Consider the following 26,187-nt stretch of genomic DNA (forward strand, 5'->3'; position numbering starts at 1 on the left):
AAGTGTAATTCTTAGACTTTCATTTCTTTAGTTTTATGATCACATGTTGCATAATGTAGCAGCTACAGGTATGCTTCAGGGCCGACAGGAGGTTAATCCAGCCATGCTTACAGTGTAGATATAGACAGGAAATATGAAGGGGGGTAAGAGAGAGAGAGGGGTAGAATGTACTGATTATTTGGTCTATAAAATGTCTGGAAATAGTGACTAATGCCACTTACACACTTTCCCAGAGCCCAAGGTGACAACTTCAAATTATTAGTGTTGCTCAACCAACAGTTTAAAACCCAAAGATTTATTATTAACTATCATATAAGACGGAGTAAAGCAGCAAATCTTACATTTGAAAAGCTGCAACCAAAGATTTTGACATTTTTGCTTGATGACTCAGTAATCAAAATGGGTGCTGGCTTATTGTTTCATCTCTTCTTTCCTTTCCTCCACATGTGGTAACAACACTAAACTTTTCTGTTCTTTCCTTTGTCCTCCCACCCACACTCCTCTGGGCCACCACATGTACATCACCAAATCCTAAACTAAACTACATTTGTCCAACAAAAAACCTCCTGCTTGGCTCAGTCTGGGTTTGGACTGTTTGCACCTTGACAGAAGACATTTTTTCCTCCGTCCCTTCCCTTCCTGAGATTATCCCAGCATGACTGGAGCTGAGCGGGTGAGGGCGACTGGCATGTGTGAGCCGGTCTCAGTCTTGAATAATTCAGCTTGCTTATTTACATGTTCTTTACTTACACTGAAGCAGCATCCGCCTGTCACACTGCTGTTAAACACTCGCATGATTATGACTTCTGCCTCGCCCCTGGCATTACCCAGTTGTATTAAATACTGGGAGATTTTTGTGCAAGTGTGTGTGTGTGAGCGTGTCTCGCTGTGTTTGTAAGACAGAGAGAAAGCGACTGAGAATATTAATACTGTGTGTTTGTGAGTGTTAACTTGTATGTGTTTATGGCGGTACATTGGCGTGTGTGTTTTGCTCCCACCATGCGCAGTGTCATTATGAGCGGTGTTACTTAAAGAAGATGGATGTCACAGAGTGTGTTGCCCTCTGGCTCGGGTATAGAGATATGACAGTCTGTTTATCATCAGAACCAGTTTATTGTTGTTTTTGCATAATGATCCTGTTTAGATGGATATTTTCATACTGTTTCCAGAGGCTTTGAGATGTGTATTATGTCCCGCCTCAGTGTCTCACATTGTCTCTTTGTTTCCTTTATGCTTTTAATGTATTTTAGGCACATTTTATTAATGAGGTTTGTCTTGTGATAATGAAATGAGACTCGCATATGTTCATAAGAAGAAATAAACACTAAACAAGTGCATGAACACACACACACACACACACACACACACACAAATATTTACATATGTATGATGCCCATGAAATGCCCTCAATTAACATTTTCTGTGTATTAATAAATAAACAGGTGGTCAGCGGATTAGAGCTGGTTCTCATGTTGACACAAGCTAAACAGGTTTCATTCATGGTGCTCACATCTTTGTCCCGACATTGTCTTGATTTTTAGGAATCTCCTCTCAGGCCTTAATGTCCGCCCTGCACGCACACACATGCACACACACGAACACACACATCACGCTCAGACATGCTCCGTCTGTTTGTGCTTTATTTTTCATTCAGCCAGCGGCCAGGACTGAATTCCACTGAGAGAAAAACACAAAAACAAAGGCAATAGGGTATTAAAACTAAACACACAAAAACAAATTTCCCAACTCTGTAGTGAACTTACATTATTTGTGAATGCAGCAACGTATTTGTTTGTTCTTCATAAATAAACAGGCAAAAATTAAGTCAAAAGAATTACCAATCTGTTTTCATCATGGAGCCCTGAAATGAATTATTCTCCTGAACCTTCAGAGTGTTTCAGACACAAATATTTTCTTTGGATGTGCCTAAGGGGAAGTGCACACTGTAGAAAGAAAACAAAACTGGGCGCCATCTATTTCCTACATTCCAGTCTGTTAGTGTTTGAGAGTGTGTGTGTTTGAGAAAGAGAGCGCACTGAGGAAGTTTGAAAGTGTGTGTGTGTGTTTATACATAATGCTAGATTTGAGTTTGTGTACATCCACATGTGGGTATGTACGCCATACAGATGTAAATGTGTACACACAAGTGTGTTTTTGTATGTTTGCATTGGTGTGAATGGATATGTCTGTGTAAGATGTTAATGAGCTACGCCAACCATGTCTACTTGAAATTACCTTCATATATTACTAATTTGTTTTGTTAAATATGTTCAGAAGGAAACCTAATTGCTGCCAGGATCATAGTCACATATTCAACGTTTTTTGTTTTATAATGCAGGCAGTGCTAAGTGACACTGGAGACCGGGCTTCGCATCCAGTGTCTTTAGCTTTAAGCAACAAAAGCACTTTAGTTAAGGTAAAGTAAACACGTCGTGTCTCTTGCTTCAAGTCACTTTTGACTTTTTCAATATTTAACCCACACCATGAACTTTCTCTAACCTTTATCAAGTACTGTGAGTACCTAAACGTAACCATAAAAAATCATAACCATGTGGATATTTTATTGCAAGAATGGATATTGTAGGAAAATAAATAAAATACATTGTCATTGAATTTATTGCTGATACATTAAGTATGATGTCACAGCACAGGTTGAAAAGGTTGAATGATTTGTTATTAGGTCTAGGGAATTGAATTACTACTAAGCCTTATGGCTGTACCAGCAAATAACAGACTTTAATACCTTAAGCTGCCAACAACAAGAAAGGATGCAGACCTTACTTGAACCCTGGTGAGCTCGACTCACTTTTCGAAGTCAGTTCACGTCTCCTCACACTCACCGCGTTGTTGGGTCCTTGTCCTGTCGCAATCTGTGCACTGAGATTAGATTTGAAGAATGGCAACCAATCCGTGACGAATAACAACCTGTGACAATGATAATGAACATTGGTAGATACGTTCAATAAAAACATTTCCTAATTATGTTGATATCAAATGTAATCAAACATGGCATTATGGTTCTTACAAAGCATATTTGCTTTTGCAAATTAGCAGTACAGTATATGCTTGTAATTTCTAGGAGACTCAAATGCATGTTGCAATGTGTTAGTTTGCATGTAGCCTCCTGATGCTTTATCTTTTGTCATTCAAGCCTCCATAAGATTATCAGTAATGCAGGTAGACAGAGACCTTTCCCTCCTCACAAAAAGCATCAGTATCTGATGCTTCGATAACCAACAATCCGATAAGCATGGCCACTTCTTGCAGCGATTGTTCAGGTGTGCGGAGGGGAAGAAAGTAGGCAGGCTTTGAACTTCTCTCTCAAGCTCTCTCTCTTTGTGTGTACAATTGAGTGCAACACTATGAATGCCTTTAAGGAGAGTCTGTCTTAAAGTGTGCAGTGTTATCCACATTTGTACGAATCATCCATCTATCTTTGAGTGTGGCCATTCGGAACAGGTATGAACACTTTTGCCTTTAGACGTGGTCGGACGACTACTTCGATTCAAACATACTCCAGTTTTAACCTTCCACATGTCATCTATCTAACTCTCGCTTAAACATTCCTCTGTGCGTGTGTGTGCACATTTTTGAGCACTCGTGTGTGTGTGTATACTGCACTTTTCCCTGCAGGGTTGTTATTTTCTAGTGACAAGTTGATCCTTGAACTTTTTGCCAGAGGACATATGTTTTCTATGGGTGTGTCAGGTTTAACACTTAATTCTCTCAAACAGACATGAGGGATTAAAGTCCATAGGCATGGGCCTATAGGGAATTGGATTATCTCATGTTTCAAGGCAGTTGTTAATGATTAAGGGTTTATTTAAAATGCTGCCCATAACCACTGTCTACTTTTTACTGGCCACTGAACGTGTATTGATTTACAGAGCTTACTTGACCTAAATAGCTGATGGCTCACAAAGACTGAATTCAAATATATTGTAAAAAAAAGTGTGTATCAGATAAAACAAAGCTGCAAATTTGTCATTAAAATATATTACTATAATGCAGGTAAAAGATCTTTACATAGCAAAATAAGTTTTTTATAGGTTTTATTGTATATACAGGTTTCATTTTGTGCAAAGTCAATATTTGTACCCTCTTTCACTAGACAGAGTGTAATGTGAATGCAGATGAATGCAGCACAGACATCATAGATCCCAACTTTGATGAAGGAAATGCCTTGTGATCAGTGGAGAATAATATTGCGCTCAATATCAATTTTCTCTGTCAACATTTGCCTTGGGAAATTTAGCTGGTACAATGGCAGAGGACTCAAATAACCAAAGCTCTTTGTTTGAGTGGCGTGCAATCTGATCTAGCTGCTGCTCCAGTTCTTGGAAGACAACGGACGGCTAATGGAAGCGGCGTAACCTCACACTGTCTCACACTCTTTCCTTTTTACTCCCCCTTTCTTTCTCTCTCTTTTTCCTTCCACCACTTTGCTTTTCTCTGTCTTCGTCTCTCTCCTCTCGCCCTGTTCTTCCTTCCTTTCATTGTAAGCCACATGGCATGAGGTTCTCACAGAGAGAAATCCACACTATCCTCTGTCACACTGCTTATCTCCTTTGAAATAAATGGACAATAATTACTGGGCTGTTGGTGGTTTTCACCTCACAGTCCCACGTTTTCCTCCTCTCATCTGTTTCAGCTGAGCCTCAACCACCCACTGACGTCTAACTCAACTCCCACCTCATGTCAATTACCCGTTATTGGCATGACTGATTTGCAAATACAATATTGTTCCAAAGATAGCTGCAGAGTCTGTCTCTCTGCCATGAGCAGATTGCAGATTGTAACCAAAGTTCTGTTTCAATCGTGCAATGGACCTGCCAAGGTATCTTCTCCGGACATGAAAACAAATGTCTGGCTCTCTGCCCTATCTGTGTGGTTCCAGTTGATTAGGCTCAGTTGTGATCACTGCCAGGATGCAGTACCTTAATTTTGGGGTGTTTCCAAACTGTTGATGCCATGTTAAATTCAGTGGAGAAACATTTATTTCCCCTAATCCATGTAGGCAGAGTTTATCACAACTTTAAAGGAATGCATACATGCTTAAGAAATACGCTTGCTTTCTTGCTGAGAGATACTCTTAGACTACTCTCATGTCTGTGCATTCAGTAAAAATCCACAGACTTGAACATTTCTAAAGAATGATAATCTATCAGTCAGTCACTGGGTGTTTCAGGGGCTAGAGTGAAGCTCTGACATCTGACATTTAAGAGTTGCCCACTGAACAACGTAGAAATCTCGATCTACATTGATGGAAAATCAAACTAAAAAAGATGATAAGCAAACATGGACATTGTGAAATTGACATGAGAATCATGCAAATTATGCAGCTTTTTCCTATTTTTCCTTTGCTATTTGGCATTCGACATTTTGGAAAATGTACATATTCAGTTTCTTGCAGAGTTAGATGTGAAGATTGATACCACTCTCATATCTGTCCATTATATATGAAGCTACAGCCAGGAGACTGTTAGCTTAGCTTAGCATAATGACTGGAAACAGGGAGAAACAGCTAGCCTGGCTCTGTCCAGAGGTAACAAAATCCACCTACCGGCACCTATAAAGCTCACAAATTAACATGTTATATGGTTTCTTAATCTGTACAAAAACAGAAGTTTTTGACTTAACAATAATAGTGACAAAATTTTCTCTGTAATGTTTTACCTATCAGCAATTTTCAAGCATCAGTATACTGATTTTCATGAAATGAATGGAAAACAACTGCCGCTTGGAAGGTAGGAAACATTCATCACTCTAAAAATGTATAAAATACTTGAGGAAATACCTGGTAGTAAAATAAAAATGATTTGTGGTAAATGGGCTAAAACATGCCAAAATAATGGTATGCTCTTTTAAGACAATGACGAAAGCGCTAGTCAACCCTTTTTTGAAAATTAGGTGGGGTGATGTCATCTGGATCACATAGGAAATGCAGCAGCAGATGGATTTTGAAATAGAAAAAAGGCATACATTTCTCCCTGTTAAAATTGTATTTGTTGTTTCTGTTTCTTTTTGTGCACTTTGTCCAGATGTCCAGAGAAGATAAAACTGATTCCATGATGGATATTGAAAGATTGAAGCCAGAGCGCTGAGCCCCCCCCCCCCTCCTCCCCCGCTGCCTCTACTGCCTACTAAGTATAAGCAGATTAAAGTTAATGATCTAAAGTGAATTAGATATTTAATCATCTTATCATCTTAGCGTAGTCAGGTCATAACTCTGCGCTGATCTGAAATCCTGTCTGTTTGACGGCACACAGCAGAAGCACAATAAGCTAAATTCAGAGGTTGGTTTTGTAGCCTCCAGTAGGTTCCACTAAATCAATTTGGAGATCGAGAAATTAAATTCACCCCCATGATTTTTTTTTCAGGACGCTCTGCTTTGGTACGATGCAAAAACTGTGATTGAGGACAAACAGTAATGGAATAGAACTGACCCCAAAAGATGAAAAATAACCTGAGAGACGCCTCCATTGATTCATCTAATTTCCTTCCTCCTTTTTAAACTGCTCTCTCCTCATCCTCCCCTTTGCTACACTCTCCATCACCCTCCATCTGAACTCTCACTGACTGAGGTGCGAGCACTTTGATTTAGCACGCTTGGTTGCCCCTCACACACACACACACACACACACTCTTTTCCTCTCAATTTTCCCGCGTTGAGTTTCTCCCCCTTCTCACTGGGGTTAAGGTTCCCTCTTTAGTTGTCTCTTGATCCTAATGTCATTGCATTGCTTTTTTCCTCTGTCGATATATCTGAATTCGTTTCCATCTGCTCAGCTTCTACCCACTTTACATCCTCTCAGCCTGGAAACGCAAACACTGCATAGTGGTTGCATTCATGTGTATCTGTGTGTGAGTTTCTGTATCTCTGCTCTGTATCTCAGTGTGTATTCTCACATTTTCAAAAAAGCTCTATGCGGAAAAAACGGAAGGCTGTCGTGTTTCCAATACTCAGCTGTGACTCATGTTACCAATTTGTCATGACCGTCTGTCTCGGGCTACTCAAGGTTCACAGCCAGTCAGATGTGATGATGGAGTTTTGTGGTGACAAAGAGAGAAGTGAGGGAAAAGACACGGAGACACAGAGTGAAACATGGAGCTGTGGAAGTCAGATAGAAGAAAAGGCAGGGGAAAAAAAGAGTGGTGATATTACTGCAAAGAGATAATGGCTGCTGGTCCAGTAACACAGTTGGGTCCTGTAAGTTTTCAAAGAGAAATGCTCTGTTTCAACAGCATCTGAGCCCTCCCGCGCTGCCTTATGACTATGGAAAAACATGGAGAACACAAACGTCAAAAGTACTGCAGTTTGTCTGCCAGACACCACAGCGGCAACAGTGCGTCTGTGTGTGTATCTGTGTGCACCTAAAGCAGAGCCTGCACCTCTCGCAGTTAGGCAGATTGTCAACCCAATTTTAAGCACACACATATGCATATGAAGAAAACCCACACGCACACTCTCACAGAGGCGTATTTGCAGACATTTGCACACATTTGTGTACAGTGGAGGCAGCATCCTGCCGGTACACATAGTGAATTTGTCTAAATGTCACATTACTGAGGCAGCCACATGCGCCTTTCCTCAACAGCCAGTCAGATAAAAGCTGGGGGGGAAGATTAGAAAAAAAAGTTGTTTTGGAGAAATGGAGGGTAGATACAGGAGGTAAGTATTCATACAGAAAAAAGGGGATATTCTGGTGTATGTTTATGTTTGTGTCTCCACAGTATCTGTCATTGGTGTACCTCTTTGTGCTTTCTTTTGCCGCAGTCTTCACCTTATCTCTCTTCCCACTCCACAGGAGATAAGTTTGTTTCAGAGGAAATTAATGATTTTTACTGTGTCTGTGCTTATTTTGTTTATTTAGAATAAGATGCCCAAATCTTGTGAATTGAGTGTTTTTGCAGTGTTTTTGTGTGTATGCAATCATATTATTAAAAAATAAGATGTCCTAGTGCATAAAGCAGCATGTAGCTACACTTTTTCATTATGAAAGCAATAAGGAAATCATCAAAACTGTGGTTCCCCTGTAGATAAAGTAAATGAACCTCTTTATTGCCATGGGGTAGACATCATTTAGACTAGATTAGGCTTTTGTTTACTCTGGTACAGATGGAATACATGGTCAAAGGCCAGGGGCCTAATTCATGCAACAGTTGTGTGTTTCCCACACATCTTTTGTGTGAACTAAATCTGTTTGTGGTTGGTACCATATGTAAACTCAAAATATGCAGAAATATACCGTACTTGATTATATTTAACTAGAGCTAATTTCAACATTTTTCCTTTTGTTTTCAAGACAGGTTGCAGTACACCTGGATACAAAACAGGTGATTTTCTTGGTAATTTGAAGGTGCATGATGTAAAATAAGTCACAATTTTTGTCCACTACGCTATTCCACAGCAAACGACACAAATAATTTAGATCACACCAGACCCAATCCACTCATCCATTTCAGTTGTTTAGGAACTGCCTGTCCCCCTACCGTGGGCAGAATGCTACACCTGGCAGCCGACAGATGTTTTTTGGTCCCTGGTTTTAAATCAAACCCCATCCTTTATCTTCTTCACACATGTGCAGTTTTAGGTGCAATAACCGCAACAGTGACATCCTGGATCCATCAGTCCACTGCCCGCACTTAAAGTTATGGCTGTGTCCTTCTCACATTTCTCGAATCAGATATAGGGACTTCTTATTTTGTTTCTGAGTTGTTTTTACAGATAAATATAAGAAATAAAATAGGAAAATATTCATGAGAAAAGAAAAAAAAAAACCATAGCCATTATAGTGCCACCATGCTTCATGGTGCAAATGGGGTCATTCCTTCCTTATGTTGAGGCTCATCCTTCCATAAAGTTCAGTCAAAGAATTTATTAGCATTCATGCATGCCCCTTTGTCAATATGAAGCACAGTAGCAATCAAATGACAGTTAAACAGAACAGACAAAGAACAAGCACGTCTGGTCAGTCACTGAGCTAGTTGTATAAATTTTACACTTTATGAACCAGTGCTGGCATATTGTAAATGTTTGAGGATATCCACTATGTGTGATGAGGCTGCTGCTGCTTTAAGAGATGTTCTTGTCTGAGCATTCAGACTGATGGTGCAGTGAGAGGATGAGAGGACAGGCTCTGCAGTGGGAGTTTTTCATTACTGTTCACATGTGTTTGAGTTTCATAAAGCCCGCTGTTCAGCTGTGGAAATCGAATGATTTAGTGGTTCAACTTTACAGTTTCTAACAGTAAACTCAAACAAATTTCGATCACTCTAAGCTGGCATTTACATTGAATTTGTTGATTTATAAATTGTTTGTTGTTGTTGTTTTTCTTTTCTCAGCATGATCTCTAGCTCACTGTGTCTTTGACTTGTTTTGATAAGTGGTCAATTTATGACCTCGGTGTCTCTATGAATAAATGTTCTCCGTTTTCTTTTTTTCTTTCTACCACCATCTTGCACTCTCACTCCTTCCCTCTCCCTCCGTCTGGCTGTGCTGGATGGATGAGTAGTTACATCATTAGTATGCCATTAGCTCTGATCATTGATTCCTCCTGCAGATCTCCCACCCTCCTCCCCGTTCGCTGACACGGAATTCTGAGGAGATCCGTGAACTTTATCACCTTCAGCGTTCCGGTTTCCTCCTCAGAATTCCCACTGGATCAGCACTTTCCTCCCCTCCAGACCTTTTCTAATTATCCTGTTCCTGCCTTTCAATAAATAATTACAATAAAAGGTCATCAATCAAAACCGAAACATTGATAACTGAAGAGAAAGTCCAATATCCCCTTAGCAAAGCGGTTCTGCTGTCATAAATATGATGACAGACTGTGTGCATTGGTTTGTGTGCATCCTGGTGAGTGCGTGCTTGTAGGGGCAAATAATTTTCACATAAATCATGCGCTATGAGATAGATGAAAAGGACCAGGGAATGTAGTACATACATGCGCTGCTGTGATTAAGCTTTGTGTCACGTTTAGGTGTCAAGCAGGAGACACAGGAAATACAGGGTTTGGACTCACACACAGGCACAGAGACAGAGCTGGTATAGTTCAATGATTTAATAAAAAGACAATATACAAAAGGCTTACAGGGGTGGTCAGGCAGGCAAGGTTTGAAACCAGTAAAGATAGTCCAAATCAGGCAAGTCCAAAGGAGCAGGCAGGAAATGTCCAATAATCGAGAAGAAAAGTCCAGAAAACACTAGGAAACACTGGGGAAGCTGGAACGCTTGACACAATGGACAAGATGAACTGGCACTGAACAAAAGAAACACACAGACTTAAATACACTCAAGTGAGGGGAGAAAACGAGACACAGGTGAAACCAATCAGGGCAAGATAAAAAGTCAAAGACAGGAAACAAAACTAAAGACACATGAGGGAAGGAGAATATTTAAAAAAACAAACAAACAGGAAACCAAAACTAAGAAGCAGAACAAGACATGACACTTTGTCGGTTTGTATGTGTGTGTGTGTGTGTGTAGTTTTCAGATGATAAAGGTGACAAAAGTAAACAAAATACGATCAAACACTATGGTTTGACCGGGAATTAAGCTCAGGCTAAGCCCACACACATTGCACACTAAGTAGCCTCACTGCATTTTGATTAGCCCACACAAACACACACACACACACACCTGGATATGCAAATGTGAGTCTGCTGTAAGAGCCGTGGGGTAGTCTCTTTGGTGCCAGTGATTGGTTGCTATCTGTCTTGCCTAGAGGAATGGCAAGGCAGCCAGGCCTCCCGCCAGGCTCAGCCCAGAGAGGACCTCTGATAACAGGGTAAAAATGTGAGCCATCCACGGCGGCAGCCTGGAGGAACCACTGCCTCGGGCCTCTTCTGAACTGAAGCTGCAGCCTAAATGAGTTTCTGTGCCTGGCAGCTCAGTAGAACTCAACACTGTTACACGCTGTTGCTCTGCACACACACACACACACTCATTCACACATGCTCACGCTAGAATGCACACACTCACACACACTAATCTGCACTTGCTCTCACCCATGCGTACACCTGGTCAGCTACTTACAGAGGGAAATTAGAAAATCAGAGAGGAACATTGTCTGTTAAAAGAGTAAACAGCCTTGCTAGTTGTGTTTGAATGTGGGAGCCCAAATGCATTCATTATCCTGTTGCTTATGGAGGCATTGTGCTCTGCATGTCAACACTCCACCACCCCCGTACACTCATCATAATGCAAAGCCAATCGCACATGCACATGCACTCACAGCTTCAATGACTCCAAAATGAGGAAATGACTTCCATTGGACTTTAAAATATTCTTATCCTTTTCTTTTGCCTCCCCTCACATCACTTCCCTCTCTTTATCCATCTCCTTCGTTCCTGTCTAATTGGTCCAAATACATGCCGGCGGTGCCACAAACAGCACTAAATTAGTTTTCATCAAAACACAATTCCACCTGAATTTGACCTGCAAATGTGCTGAACACACAAAGATAAAGTGGTTAGGCTTTTAGAGATGTTGGAGCCGAGAGATGATGGTTAGGAAGACAGATTTGCTGAAATTGAGATTTTGGGGGTAGTGTTTGGTGGAAAAACAGGTTTCTATTAGGGAAAGGTAATGGGTAGAGCCAGGCATGTCTGTCTACAGGAGAGCGAGAGGGTTTCTCAGGTGTTGTTGAAGAGACAGAGCGTGAAACAGTTTGCTAGGCATGTCTAAAGATAGAGAGAAGAGCTGAGAGGGACGGGAGAAGAAGGTTGGCAGTGGGTGGTTAACCGATAACACTGCATTCTAAACAGGTGAAAAATGCGTCATAGATCTGATTCTCATCCAAGCTGATGATGACTTCTCATCATCAGCCACTGATGTAGAAGTTATTCATCGTAAGGATTGACACCTCACCTAATGGCTTCTGCTGACATTCATAATGAAGGCTTAATATTGTGGTGTTTTTATTTGTGTCTGTCTGAGTATGAAGTTATTTTTATTCTTGTGTCATGCAGCATGGGCTTATAAGACACCACAAACTGATATAAACCAGAGCGAGATTGCGATATATAAAGTATAGTTTCAAATAATACTTTAAAAACTCCCCCCAAAATATATTCATATAACAAACATAATCAGATTTTCAGACCTTCATGTCTGCAACAAAATTCGCAAATTACTAATAAAGCATTGTAACCCACAAGAGAAAATAGAAATAATTAAATAGTTGATGTTCAAAGTTCATTACTGACTTTGGAAACAGTAGTTGACAAAACCAATCTCACCACAAGGCCCTTTAGGTAGCTGTTCTGGAAATTTTGATCATACACACATGATCTTCATCAGCAGATAGACTTTGCCCAGTTATCATGGAATTGCAGATGTTCAAATTCCATTTTTTCAGAGCACTTTAAAGTTATAATCCTTAAGATTTTCACGAAATCAAACCTCATTTTTGATACTATGTATGGTCAGCATGTTTTCTGCAATAGCCATTCAATGCATCTACATTCAATAATTATCTCTCTATATAGTAGTTTATTTTGTTAGTGGTGGAGTCCGCCATTCCCACACTGGATTCAGATTGTCTACCTAAAGCCGCGCTCAGATTACAGGAGTTTTAGGCTGATTCACCCCTCCCGACAATCAGAGACTCATCAAACATGTTTGATATTTAGGATTTAAATTCTGGATGATGATGCAAGTACTTATCGAGCGGGACCACAATGGCCAATGAGAGAGACAAGTCTACAAGGAGACAGAAGTGTTAAAGCCCGGAGCAGCTGACGGTGTTGCCAAGCAATGGTAAACATTCTAGCCCTTGAGGCTAACGTTTGCTAGCATACAGATATTGACAGATATTAAAGAGTTAAAATCTCACATCCAGATTTCGGTGAAGAATAGACAACCCGTGTTGACTGTGTCTCATTTTCTCATCCAGACTTGTGCCTTCTGCTTTTGTTTTTTTCTCACTGCAAAGCATTACTACAGCAAGTTGTTGCACCGCGTCAGACTCCGTTTTGTTTACATCTGCTTCCCTGTGAGATCACGCGAGGTGGGGCATTGCTCCCTCTGGCAAGATAATCTTAATAATATGCTGTAGTGTGTGACGCGCCATTTTTTTTCAAATCCTGTAGCGTGTGCATGTTTGAGATTAGAGAGAAGAACATCTGTGAAGTTTCTCCTTATGTGCGTGATGCAAACCAATTTCAGAATCAGTTAGGATTTTAAAACTCCTGTAGTCTGAGCCCAGCATTAGAATGAGAGATTCACAGGAAAACAATGCAGCATCTAATTGAGGGCAATTTTATCACATTGATATTAGCAATACTGTTTACTGTTTGCGCTCTTTACACTGTGTGAGAGCTGTATTAAGTTACTGCTGATACAAATAGAATATATCCGCTGCTTTACATTCAGAAACGTTCAACTAAACACATGGTGGCTTGCATTGTGAAGCAGCCACAGGAAATGCAATTTATTTTTTACAGCAGTTAGCACTAACTGTAATTGCTCATTAAAAATTGTACATGCATAAATGAAATACAGAAAAGAACAACAGGAGTCACTTTCCACTTTGCTCAGATCACACCGCTCAGATGATCTATTTTACTCCTGAATATTTAGACAGATTTAAACAGAACACATCATGTTTAATGCTTAACAAACAATACACATTGAACGCAGTATCCTACATTTGCAAAGCCTTTCTTAAATGTTTTAGATCCATCTTCTTCTAAACCTCTATTATTGGCACATTACTGCCTTTTATGGTGTATTACCACCATCAATGGTTATCATGCTCTGCAGTTGGCAGAAATGTGTGCTTGTGGTGTGTCCTCAGGCATGTGCTGGCAGAACACAAGATACAAACAACATAGTAACCTGTTTCTTTAACATTGCTACTGTGGTTACAGGGTGTCTTTAAACGTTTACTGTCATAACAATTATGGTACTGATGTGACATATTGGACAACATTTTGATATCTGTTTCAATTAGTGCTGAAACATTAGCTGATTAAATGATTAGATGATTGCCAGAAAACTGACTGCCAACAATTCATCATTTCATTTATTTATCAAGCAAAAATCCCAAACAATGGGCCTCTCAAAGACCACTTGTGTGAACAGATTCTTTCTAAAGTGGCATGTACGAGTCATTTAAGAGAATTTGCGGCACTCAACAATTTTCTCCTATTTTATTAATAAATTAATATTTTGTTCATCACATCTTCATCATTTGTGGTGGACTCAGGCTGTCTGAGGGGCAGGGGCAAAAAAAATAGCTGCATGTGGTGGGCCACCAGCGCGCAGAAATGCATTTATGATGAAACAGCTCCAAATCCTGGTTAAGATTAAAATTGTTTCATTATGTGACTCCGATTTACAGTATGACTACTACAATTCTGTAATATAAACACACATGAAACTATTAACTATTTAACCATTTAGAGGTCAACCAAGTTTCTAACATGTAGGCCAGCTTATATGTCACTGAATCGTGTTTTCTCCACTGGTAGGACACCCTAAAGGGAACTTTATCATGTTTTCTCCACTTACTTGATTTTTTAGACAGGGGTTATGATTTCCCCACTATATTGTATGACCACCAGCAATGACTAAACAATCTCAAAGTCTATCCAGTGATGAAGATTAGATTAAACTGTATTGTATCATTGCACACAAGTACTAAGACAACAAAGTAGTGAAGTGCTATTCCCATACCAGGAGTCATACCCGGGCAGCCTGGGTGAAAACCAGGAATCCTAACAGCTAGACCATATGGGACAGTGATAAGATGGTTTAAAATTTCAAAAGTCATTAATTCATTAAACAACTAATTGATTCATTATAAATATATTTTGCAGACTGCTTGATAATTAAAACAATCTTTAACTGATTCCAATAGGTTTACCAATATACAGTATTGTTCATCCACACTACTGATACATAATACAGCTGAACCAAGGTCTCATTTATTTACCAACTAATTGTAACTTGCTGCACATATGACACCTATAAAACATAAAAATTCTGGCAAAAATTCTGCAGAGAAGCACCTTTTTATTTAAAACTGGTTATTTAATTTTCGAAGGAAGCTCCAGGTGTGTTTACATCACACCACAGATACTTTCAGGACTTATTAGGAGCACTTTATTCCAGTCTCTGTTGACTTCCCCTTTGCTCTCTTTCTTTTGCACAGAGAGGCAGCAAGGCAGAGAGAAGAGAGGGTGGTAATGCTGTTAACTGCCATCAGACAATATGAATGGCTTGTGTGTGGGCATGTGTGTGGTGTGTGTGTGTGTGTGTGTGTGTGTGTGTGGCAGTCTCATTAAACAAGGTCTAGGCGCACTTAGTGTTTACAGACGATTGTACTCAGACATCAACACTGATTGGAATAGAGATAATTGCTCCAAACAAGATGGGGGGGGTCTCTCTCTCTCTCTCTCTCTCCCACACTTTTTGTCATACAATATTCTTGAGACTTGGTCATGTTCATCTGCATCCCTGTCTCTCATACACTTCTGCAACCCTCCGCTCAACCCCCCTTTCCTGTCTTCCTCCCACCTTCCTAATCCCAAGGGAATGACTAACACCTGCCACGATGTCTCCAAGCTGTATAAGATAATTAATCACACATTTCAGCAAATGAAACTACATATACATGTGTGCGCACACATACACACGCACACAGAGCAGGTGTTCTTGTGCTTCGTGGAAATAACTCAATAGCTGTGATGTAAAAACCATCCTTTAAATATGACTGAGTCATTCTCAGCCTGCAGACCGCACTGAGTGTGTAAATGCACTCTATTGTAAACTCATGAATTACTTTCCCATAATGCACTCTGTCAGCCTGACCTTGGCAAAGAGACTCTGTCCGCCACCCTATAAAGCAGGCTGTAATGCTGGCCCTGTCACAAATGCAACACAACACACACACAAAAACACACAAACAAGAGTGGGGAGTACATTTGGAGCAAAAGAGCAGGTAAAGTAAGGAAAGAGCAAGGAAGAAAGCAAGGAGGGAGCAGCTGGGCGAAAGAGTCAATGCGCCTTTGACAAATATTTGGTTTTAGAAGATTGCTGGCGTAGAGATTACTCACAGGGATAGTAGGTTAACTACTGTAACTGGCGAGCTAACTGCTAACATGCTAGCCAGAGGAAGATGCTAGCACTAGTCACAAAAACTCTCCAAGCTTCTTTCTATCGAGTTGCGAAATGGGAGGAGCCGCTGGTTCCTGAAGTGTTTTTCTCCATTCTGTTGTCCAATTTCAAACATTTAATGATATCTTAACATAGAAACTCTTCCAGATAACGTATCGATCGCAGCCCACTGCACATCCCGCACGTATGTTCCCACTCAGCCCATAGACATTACAGTACATTGTGATGATGTCACACAATGGTTTAAAAGTTCATAATACAAAGAGTAATAATTTACCTTGTTTGCAGTTTAACAGATGTTTCTTTTATAATTGTGGTCTACGGGGAAAATGGTTTTTGGGCTGCAGGGGATTTCTTCATTGCAGTACCCAAGTGGCCACTGTGAATTGGCAGCAAGGCTGAGTGGTGGTGCTATGTCCAACTCTCTTAATACGTCCATGGTCCTTTCCCTCAAAGGTCAGCTCTATCAGGGTGGCTTTCTATTGGTCAGTGGTGTGTGCCAAAGTTAACAAAAGCTCTACTTGATGTGAAAGATTCATGCAGATTTCCTTCGTCCCAATGAGCAAATTCACTGATTGTGGAATTGATTGATTCTGCTGCAAAATTTTAAATTTAAATGCTACGTTTAAAACACTGGTGTGACGCTGGTGGGCCTTAACAAAAGGGGAAAATCTGCACTCAGACAGTCTGACTATGTTGTTTTTATTCCATCTTTGTACCATTTTGTAATGTTCTCTTATATTCATCCTTAACTGTCATCTTTTTCTCTATCTGTGTCTGGCATCTCTCTTTCCTTCTCTGCATCTTTCTCCTCTTTCACTCCAACTTTCTCTTTCTTTTTCTGTCTCTCTATTTCTTTGCATTTTTTATGCGTCGCCCCTTCAGTTGTGTTTTTGATTAATATTGATTTAGCTGTAATAGTTGGGCTACAGGGACCACACATTTCAATAACTTCTAATTACACGCACACACACACACACGCACGCACGCACACACACACACACACACACACACACACACACACACACACACACACACACACACACACACACACACACACACACACACACACAAGCTTCGATAAATCTAATTGCAAGTTCCACTCATAACGCCCCTGAGTCCCGACCCACAAATTACAACAGCAATCTGACATTGTCAATAAATATGGGTGCCATTCTGCCCGGCTGAATTCTTGTGAAATGAAAGATGCAAATAAATGTTGTGAGACATTTTCTTTGATCTCCTTTTTTTCTCAGTCTTTTCTGTTTTATTTTTGAGTTCTGTCCTTCCTTCTTTCCTTACTTCCTCTTCACATCCTCCCATCCTCCCATCCTCCTCTCTCTCAGCCCACCCTTCTGTTTCAACTTTGTTTCAGCTGTTGATTCAGCATCAATCACTGCGAAATCTAATTTGTCAAACCTCAATCTAGCAGGGCCCTCAACTCTGTGCTGCTGTCTGTTTGTCTGGAGCCCCACAAATGAGATGTGTGATAAGGCAACAGAGGGAGTTCTGCCGGGAATAAAAACAGACTTTTGCACTTTGAAGTCAGAGCAGATCAAAAACAACAGAGCGCTCTTTGTGGTACAAAGAGAGCGTTTCTCCCCTTTATCCATTTTCCCTCATTCCTGCACCTTTTCTCCGCAACTAGTCTGTCACTCTGTGAGCTGTCACATATCCCCATACAGACCCCAACCTGCCTCACCTACCTGTACTATCTACCTACCGCAGGGAAGAGACCTGTGTGTGTATGAGTGTGTCCATGTATGTGTGCATGTATATGTACGCGTCCCTTGAGGGTTTGTGGCAGGCAATGCCAATTTGTGCAGCTGGTACTCAGCCGATAAAGACATGCAGTATATTCTGTTTGTCTGTTTGTCTATTTCTGGGTCGTATGCTTTTAGTTGCATCTCGCAGGCAATCTTCTTCCCCTATTATTTTAGCACACCCAGGCTCTTTCCTGTCACTTTGATTTTTGCAGCACACTCATGCCGTCAAGTCTGGGAAGACATCGTCACTGTCAGTGCTGATGTTAGGGATGTACAGTACATCTAGTGTCCCATCAGCCCACAACTACCCTTCATCACATCCTCCCTCCCTCCACCAGTTCCATGTTCCCGACATGAGAGTCATTTGTCTTCTCTGTGTCTGCTGTGATGATGTGGGATAACGTCGGGGGCCAGTGGAGCAGACAGAGGAGTATTGGAATATCGATCCTCCTCCGCTCTCCCTGTCCTCCTGCTGGAGTTTTTCCCCCTGCCTGTGTGATGAAGCGACTGGTGCTTATGGGGTTTGGCTCCATACATTGTTTCTTATACCTTTTGTCCACATGTATGTGTGTGTATATATGTGTGTGCAATTTATTTGCAGCAGGGAGTTGTTTGTGGCTGTATAGGAGTGTTCATGTTTATGGAGTTAAATCTGCTCTCTCACCATTCATATCCATTTAATTTCCTGTAGTGTCTGTTTACACTGTACACTAATGACAGTGTCATTAGTGACCATCAAGATGCATGTTACAGTATAAAATCTGCAGATAATACAGTCAGAGTTAGACTTATTCCTAGAGATAATGAAAGCAACTACAGGACTGAAATAAACAAGTTTACAAAATGGAGTAAATGCAACTCACTGCAGCTGAAAGGATGATAAGACACAAATTCTACCATAATAATAACAGCTTAATTGCTGAGATCTGTGAACACAGCGACATTGCTAAAAAAAAAGGAACACAAGTGGTCAAACAATCACACATGTTTTAAACAAACTCCCTGGTTAGCCAAATGTATTTGGAAGAGAAAACAAAGGCAGACGGTAAAACTATAACCCAAACTGCCTGGACTAAACATCTATCACAGTTTATAGACCAATTTACAGACCTGCTTCAACTTTTACTAGTCATACTAGTTGTGTGTGCACACAGTTTTCCTTTGCAATGAGCAATTAGTGCAGACATTTCAGCTGCACTCTCTCTGAGGTTTTACCTTAAAATAAAGTGGTTGAGATAATCTGGATAAATTGTTAAACTTGTTTACAACTTGTTTAAAAATGATCACTCCCAGATGTCAGAAATGACTTTGATGAAGACAATGTCATCATAACTGATGGGAATGATGGCCAAAGCTAGGGAAATAAGACCCAAGTTGTAATAAACCCATATTTTCCTGTAATACCATGAATGCATGAGGAGAACTGGATTCTGTATTCCAAGATGGTCCCCTATTCATTCCAATGAAAGTTGCTCACATTTTTGATTACATAGAACATGTACATTAAACTCCTTCTCTGGCTGAACCAGCTGGCTCCCTGCACACAGGAATAATAATAATAATATACTGATATGGCTCATTGTGACTTTTAAAAACTTTTTTGGACCCAATGGCTCAAATTGTGATAATATTATAATAATCATTTTTGAACTTGTGTGAAAGTTTCTTCATTGTTTTACAAACTTTTCTTCTGTAATGTTTGTATATGCACAAAGGTCTTTCTGGAGTGCATCGTGTGACTTGCAATTTAAACTTACAAAACTGACAGACAACCTGGCATTGTTTCTTCAAAACAAAACAAAGGAAATTACTTCTTCTGACTTCAGCCCAAAAGCTAGTGATCTCCTGTACAGATCAATGCACTTACCATAGAAATGGTCCAAGAATTTTGGTACCTGGGTACCATCATTCATTATTAACTCAATATTCAAAGCAAATACTTTGCAGCTGTTTTTCCAAAACCTACACTGAAAGCATCTTACCCTTCTGTTTTCTCGGCTGGTATGATGCACTGTCTGTATCTAACTCTCGTATTCTTCCACAGAATCAGTGCCAAACAAATTATACAAGGAGTGTCCTGCACACTGAACAACTGGTATGAACTGTCACCTTTTGGTCAAAGGTTTAAACTCCCCTCTGTACAACAAACTGAGCATGCAGATCCTTCATCTCAACTATTAGTCCTCAAAAGAAGAACATAAAAAAAAAACATTTTAATTTACTTGACAGCAGGTGGGGATGTGTGTTTTCTACAATATGTTACTGTCATTGTGGTGTAAGTCTCTGTCTGTACTACTGCAACAGAAATGTTCCTTTGACATAATCATATATTATTTTCCTCTTTGTTCGCTGGATTTACTGGCGGAATATTTGTTGAATGGAACATTCCTTATCTAACTCCCATTACAAAAAGCATGACTGACTTAGCAATAAAAAAACAGTTGTTGTGTATCATCAGAGAGACCCTATTATCCTTTTGGCCCAGCCTCTGTTTTGATGTTCCTTTCTGGTCAGCACTGCTTACTTTGGTACTTAAGAGAGCCAGTTCCTGCTAAGTGACTCCTGGTTGTTATGGAGCTCAACACACCCGTATGGAAAGAGACGTCTGCAAAACAAAAACACATGACAGGTGAGAAGAGGTGATAAACATCTGTGTGAAAACCAAAACAAACAGGCACAACTGTGCACATGTAAGTACAATGCGTATTCAAAAAACTCATGTATACACATACGGTAAATCTTTGTTGTCCTTTGAAAACCATGTATCTCCAAAATTTTTAACTTTTCACGAGTTAAGAAAAATAGCCTTTTTAGCTTTTGTGGGTTTTTTAATGGTTTATTTAGCTTAAAGGGGAATTCCACTGATTTTACACATCAAAGTCTGTTTACAGGTCTTGGGGAGTACTACTGCACATGTGAAAAAAGTTGTATAAAGCAGCGTCGGCTGGGAAGACTACAAAGTTGAAAATGAAAAAAATCTGGGGGTGTTGAGCTAGAAAGAAGTGAGGTTACTAGACCTCTGTAGCCTGCTTCCAATCTCTTCTTGAGGTTAGTGGCTCGAGGCTACATTAGCTGCAACTATCATAACACACCCGAATCTCCAACAGAACTGTCAGAGGTTGAAGTGCCTTGTGTAGGCACCAGGTTTTGACAGGGAAGAAAATGTGTGGAATAAAAAAGACGATATCACAGTTCTGTTGAATACATTTTATTGCTTTTTTTAAAAACTGACCATCTGACAATGTTACAGAAGTGCAATGCTAAATCGGTGGAGTGCTCTTTTAAGAAGTGGGAGAATTTTCTCAAATTCTACTTCAGTCTACTGTGGATCTCCCTGCCTTGGAATCTCACGCAGGCAAAGTGAATGTCCTCTTTTAAATCTTAGCTTCTTAAAACTCACTTTTATGGCTTTTTCTTAACTGATGGTATATGTTGCACTTATTTAAATTACTACATATTGTTTTATATATTTGTTTTGGATTCTATTTGCTTTTATTATCTGTTTTTATTGTAAAATTCTGTATTTGGAAAGTCACCAAATATGGAGATACATGGTTTTTCCTGGACAGTGACAAAATGTATAAACAAGTACAGTAACACAGTAATGCAAAAACAATGCATTATACATACACTCAAGGCGCTCACAGCAAACACACTAAGGATGCAAATCATAAAAATGCATGAACACAACATTCAGGCACTACACACACACACACGTTTGTACAGTATAAGGGCTGATTGTGATCTGTGACCACATGTGGCCGGAGTAGTTCTTAACACACCAGCACATCAAGAACAAAGCAGTAATTCAAATCTGTTCCCACCTTCCACCTCGCAGAGCCAAGATGCTGCATATCATTTTATAGGCCCTGTGCCACTTCGCACACACACACACACACACGCACGGCCGACCAGTCCTCTCCTCAACACCACCAAAAGTAATTTGTCATGTTCATGATAAATTATACCCTCTCCAGTTCGTAGCCTACAGAGGTGGGAGAGAGAGAGAGAGGAAGAGAAAACACACTGTCTCGCTTACCTCTAGTGCTTTCTAGATAGTTTTGGTTTTATTTTCTCAGGTTTGGAGATATGTGTCTCTGGGATTTCTGTCTCCATCCCAATACTATTTAATGTTGTGCTTACAGTATTGATAAATTACATTCAAAAACTCAATAGTAAAATCTTGGCCTCTAAATCACTGCCCATGTCTCAGATTTTTCAGAGATTCAAACATTTTCTACGATAATCTGATTAGTGTTATGCCACGTACATTTTTTGCCCTTGTGTTTTAGGTTCTCATGTGGACATATCCTGTAAGTTTTGTGATGATTGGTCCAATGGTTGTTGACTTTGGTCTATTTATGTGCTGAGCCACACCTCTTTTGAAGTTCATTGGTCAATATCTTGAAAACTAAATATCAACAAGCTTTATACAACTTTTTATAAGCTTTGTCTAATTATGATCCACGGAAAATTTGGTAGCAATTGGACCTACGGTTTAGAAGGAGATGTCAAAAATGTGTTTTTCGAAAAATTCAAAATGGCGGAAAATCTAGTTAGGCGGACTTTAGTGGTCCAAGAGGCTTTTTTGTAGAGCACATTGAGCTGGACTTGTAAGAGAAATTTCAAGTCAGTAGGGCTTATGGTGTGAGGGGTGTGGCCTGTTCAAAATTGCATTTTTTGGCCTTAATTACAGCGCCACCATGTGACCGATTGGGCTCATATTTCTGTGGAAGCACATGCATATCATTTCCAGTTATTTAGCCAAGTTTTGTGTTTCTAGCTCATTCCAGCTTCCAATAAACTGGCACAAAAATAAAAGGGTTTCAGCCCCCCCTAAAAAATACCCACATACATACACACACATACATCTTGTCTATGTATCATGCATGATACATAGACAAGAAGTAAAAACAAAATAAACAAAACTAAAGGCAAACATAGAGTATTTATAAAAAGGCTTAACCTATAGAAATGAGTTTTCAGCAGCCACAGATTCAGCAGATCTGATGGAATGGGTAAGGCTGTTACAAAGTTTTGGAACTACAACCTCAAAAGCACTGTCACCTTTGGATTTAATATAGGAACGGGGAACAGATAAAAGGCCTTGATCAGATGATCAGAGTGGCCGACTGCTAGAATAGGGGCTCAACAACTCTGCTATATATGCAGGGGCCAGACTATGCAAGGCCTTCTACGTTATTAGTAAAATTTTGAAGTCCATTCTCTGTTTTACTGGAAGCCACTGAAAGGAGGCAAGAATTGGGGTGATGTGGGACTGATGACCAGTTTTTGTTAACAGCCAAGCTGCTACATTTTGCACCAAGTGAAGATGGGCTAGAATGGACTGAGTAATGCAAGTAAAGAGGGAGTTATAGTAGTCTAAACGAGAAAAGATTAGGGTATGTACTAGAAGTTCCATGTTTTTGGCTGATAATATATAGGCTTGATTTTTGCAATATTTCTCAACTGAAAGAAACAAGACAGATCGAGCTTAGTAATGTGAGGTTCAAAGTTCAAATGTTGCTCAAAAAGAATACCAAGATTGTTAGAGGCGGTCTTGAGCTAGCGAGGAGGCCAATATAGTGACTGACCTCCTTTGTAAAACAATCAAGACCAATCACAAGGAACTCAGTTTTGTCAGAATTCAGATGGAGGAAATTTTGAGACATCCAATTTGTGACAGAAGCTAGGCAGTCATAAAGGGTGGTAAGGTTAAAGAGGCTTTTAGGTTTAAACGAGAAGTAAAGTTGCATGTCATCAGCATAGCAATGGTAAGAGATACCACTGGAAGTGTTAAGCAGATGGCCTAGAGGTAGCATATATAATGAATACAGAATAGGTCCAAGGATCGATCCCCGTGGGAACCCACATAAGAGAGGAGCAGAGGAAGACACGTAATTGTTAATGTGAACATTGAATTGTCTGTCAGACAAGTATGAGGAAAACCATCTGAGTGCAGTACCAGAGTTACCAACCCATTTCAGTAGTCTATCAATTAAAATGGCATGATCAATGGTGTCAAAAGCGGCAGATAAGTCAAGGAAAACTAAAATGAACTATTCACCTTTATCTGCATGCATAATAATGTCGTTAGTTACTTTAAGCAGTGCTGTTTCAGTGCAATGTTTTCGGCGGAAGCCAGATTGAAATTTATCAAAGATATTGTGTCCCTCAACCAGCTGAAGAAGCTGGTGAGTGACAGTTTTTTAAAGAATTTTAGAAATGAAAGGAAGTTTGGAATTTGGCTGTAGTTAACTAAATCGGTCGTATCTAGGGAGGGTTTTTTGAGGAGAGGGAAGACACTAGACCGTCTTGAAATGGTCGAGGTATGCAGAGGAGAGAGACTGATTGACAATGGAGAGAAGACAGGGGGCAGTGACTGGCAGGACCTCTTTAAGAAATTTAGTAGGAATTATATCAGTAGGGCAGGACGATGGACACATATGAGAAACTCTATCCAAGAGGTCTTGCATGGAAATATGGTTGAACTCAGACAACAGAACAGGGCAGGTAACTTGATCAGAGTGATAAACTCCAAGGTTGAAATTTGATCTGAGACCAATGATCTTGTCAATAATGAAATTTAGAAACTTATCACAGTCATCAGAGGAGGTGGCATTCAGAAGTTGATTAATAGTATTAAACAAAACCTAGGGTTATGCTTGTTATAGTTGATCAGGCCAGAGAGCTTTGATCAGTTTTCCCATGGTAATTATGACTCGGATGCTGAGTCGGGAACTGGTAATTGCAGTAACTCTGATATGACATGAATATGGCATAAACTGGAAAAGCAATTGAGCCGATGGCAGTTTTGTGAAATAACAAGCATGGATGAGATTGATGCATATGTACAGGCCGTTTTAAATCAACTTACAGAAATAAAGATTGGCATATTGCTTCCATCAATATGACACATGTTAATAAACACAAACTATCTGCATGGCTACCACTATGTACATATGAGAAAATGTTTTCTTTGTGTTTCATCAAAAAATCCTAATTAAAAAATGTGCTATCTGTATGGGACTATTGGAATTCCGAGCCCACTAGACGATCAATGTAACTGAAACATGGGGTAAACAGTCACATGGCCATTCTCTAGTTTAAAAAAACACGCATGTACAAGCAACCCAGCAAATTTATTCAACTGTATTAGTCTTGGAGGTGCAGGGTGGAGGAATAGGGCAAATCTTAGAATAGCCTTAGACTGTGCAATATGTGTTTATGTGTTTATGGAGGCTGGATGCCCACAGGACCAGCGTGAAGCATGGATAGAGACACAGCCAGGGGAGAACTCATCTGTTCATTGGCTCTCAGCTGTTCCAACACTCATAATGCCTCCGTCCCCTGGGTGGTATTGCTTCTATAATAGCCTGCAACTATGCAGCACTGAAAAACAACCTTGCTAATTCTAACACACACTGTGAGGGAGAGACCCATGGAGGGAAACGGAGAGAGTGAGAGAGCGAGAGGGGAGAAATCCTGTGCTTGAATTCCCAAGTCCAACAGGCCTCTTTTGTATTCAGGTAAGTTGGCTTAACAGGGAAAATGCTGATAACTCCTTGACACAAGGTCACACATTATATGCCATTAAAAAGCAAATACAGGTATGTTTAGTCCATGCAAACACGTGCATTCACACACACACAAGTTAACGGGTCAACAGAATTATGTAAACCACTTTGTTTCATCTTCATAATAGCCTGAGGGCTTTGAGCAGTCAGGGTCACTGACACGATTATCCTATTATATTAGATAAAATAAAGGAGATGGAGAGAGGCAGAGAGAGAGGAGAGACAGGCAGGAAAGAGAAGAGAATATTAAAAAGGCTCAGGCATGCCAGAGCTTCTCCAGGTACAGTAAGAAGGATGTGCAGGAAATACAATGGATTCCTCTGTTGCTACTCAGAAATTCTACCTGGCGAACAGATGTGTGTGTGTGTGTGTGTGTTTGCATATTTTTGTGTGTGAATGTGTCTGTGAAAAAAGGTAGAAATAGAGAGATGGGATGAGTCATGTGGAGTGACAGTGAGAGAGGGGGATTTCAGAGTGAACTTTGAGTGTACAGTACATCTCATATATTTTCATCTGGCCTCAGGGAGAGCCAAGAGCCAAGGCTTTCTACTTCACTGTCAGCCAAGACAGACTCCACTGATTGGCTTTATTCACCGCTATGTGTGTGTGTGTGTTTTGGTGTGCAAGCCTGCATGAACAGGTGCGCACATGTTCACAGGTGATGCATGTGTTGATGTGTATGTGTGTAAATCTGGCACTGATGTACTGCACCTTTATC

General features: G+C 40.2%; 1 long non-coding RNA gene across 1 annotated transcript; it reads right to left on the minus strand.

Moving 5' to 3' along the window:
• Window positions 1–956: 956 nt before the first annotated feature.
• Window positions 957–20,499, minus strand: LOC122862073. The gene is made up of 3 exons (XR_006374628.1): window positions 20,417–20,499; window positions 2,841–2,925; window positions 957–1,677 (listed from the first exon to the last, which is right to left on the minus strand). It is a non-coding gene; the product is annotated as an uncharacterized LOC122862073 (long non-coding RNA).
• Window positions 20,500–26,187: the final 5,688 nt, after the last annotated feature.

The sequence above is a fragment of the Siniperca chuatsi genome, linkage group LG15 (genome assembly GCF_020085105.1).
Source record: "Siniperca chuatsi isolate FFG_IHB_CAS linkage group LG15, ASM2008510v1, whole genome shotgun sequence".
Taxonomy (NCBI): domain Eukaryota; kingdom Metazoa; phylum Chordata; class Actinopteri; order Centrarchiformes; family Sinipercidae; genus Siniperca; species Siniperca chuatsi.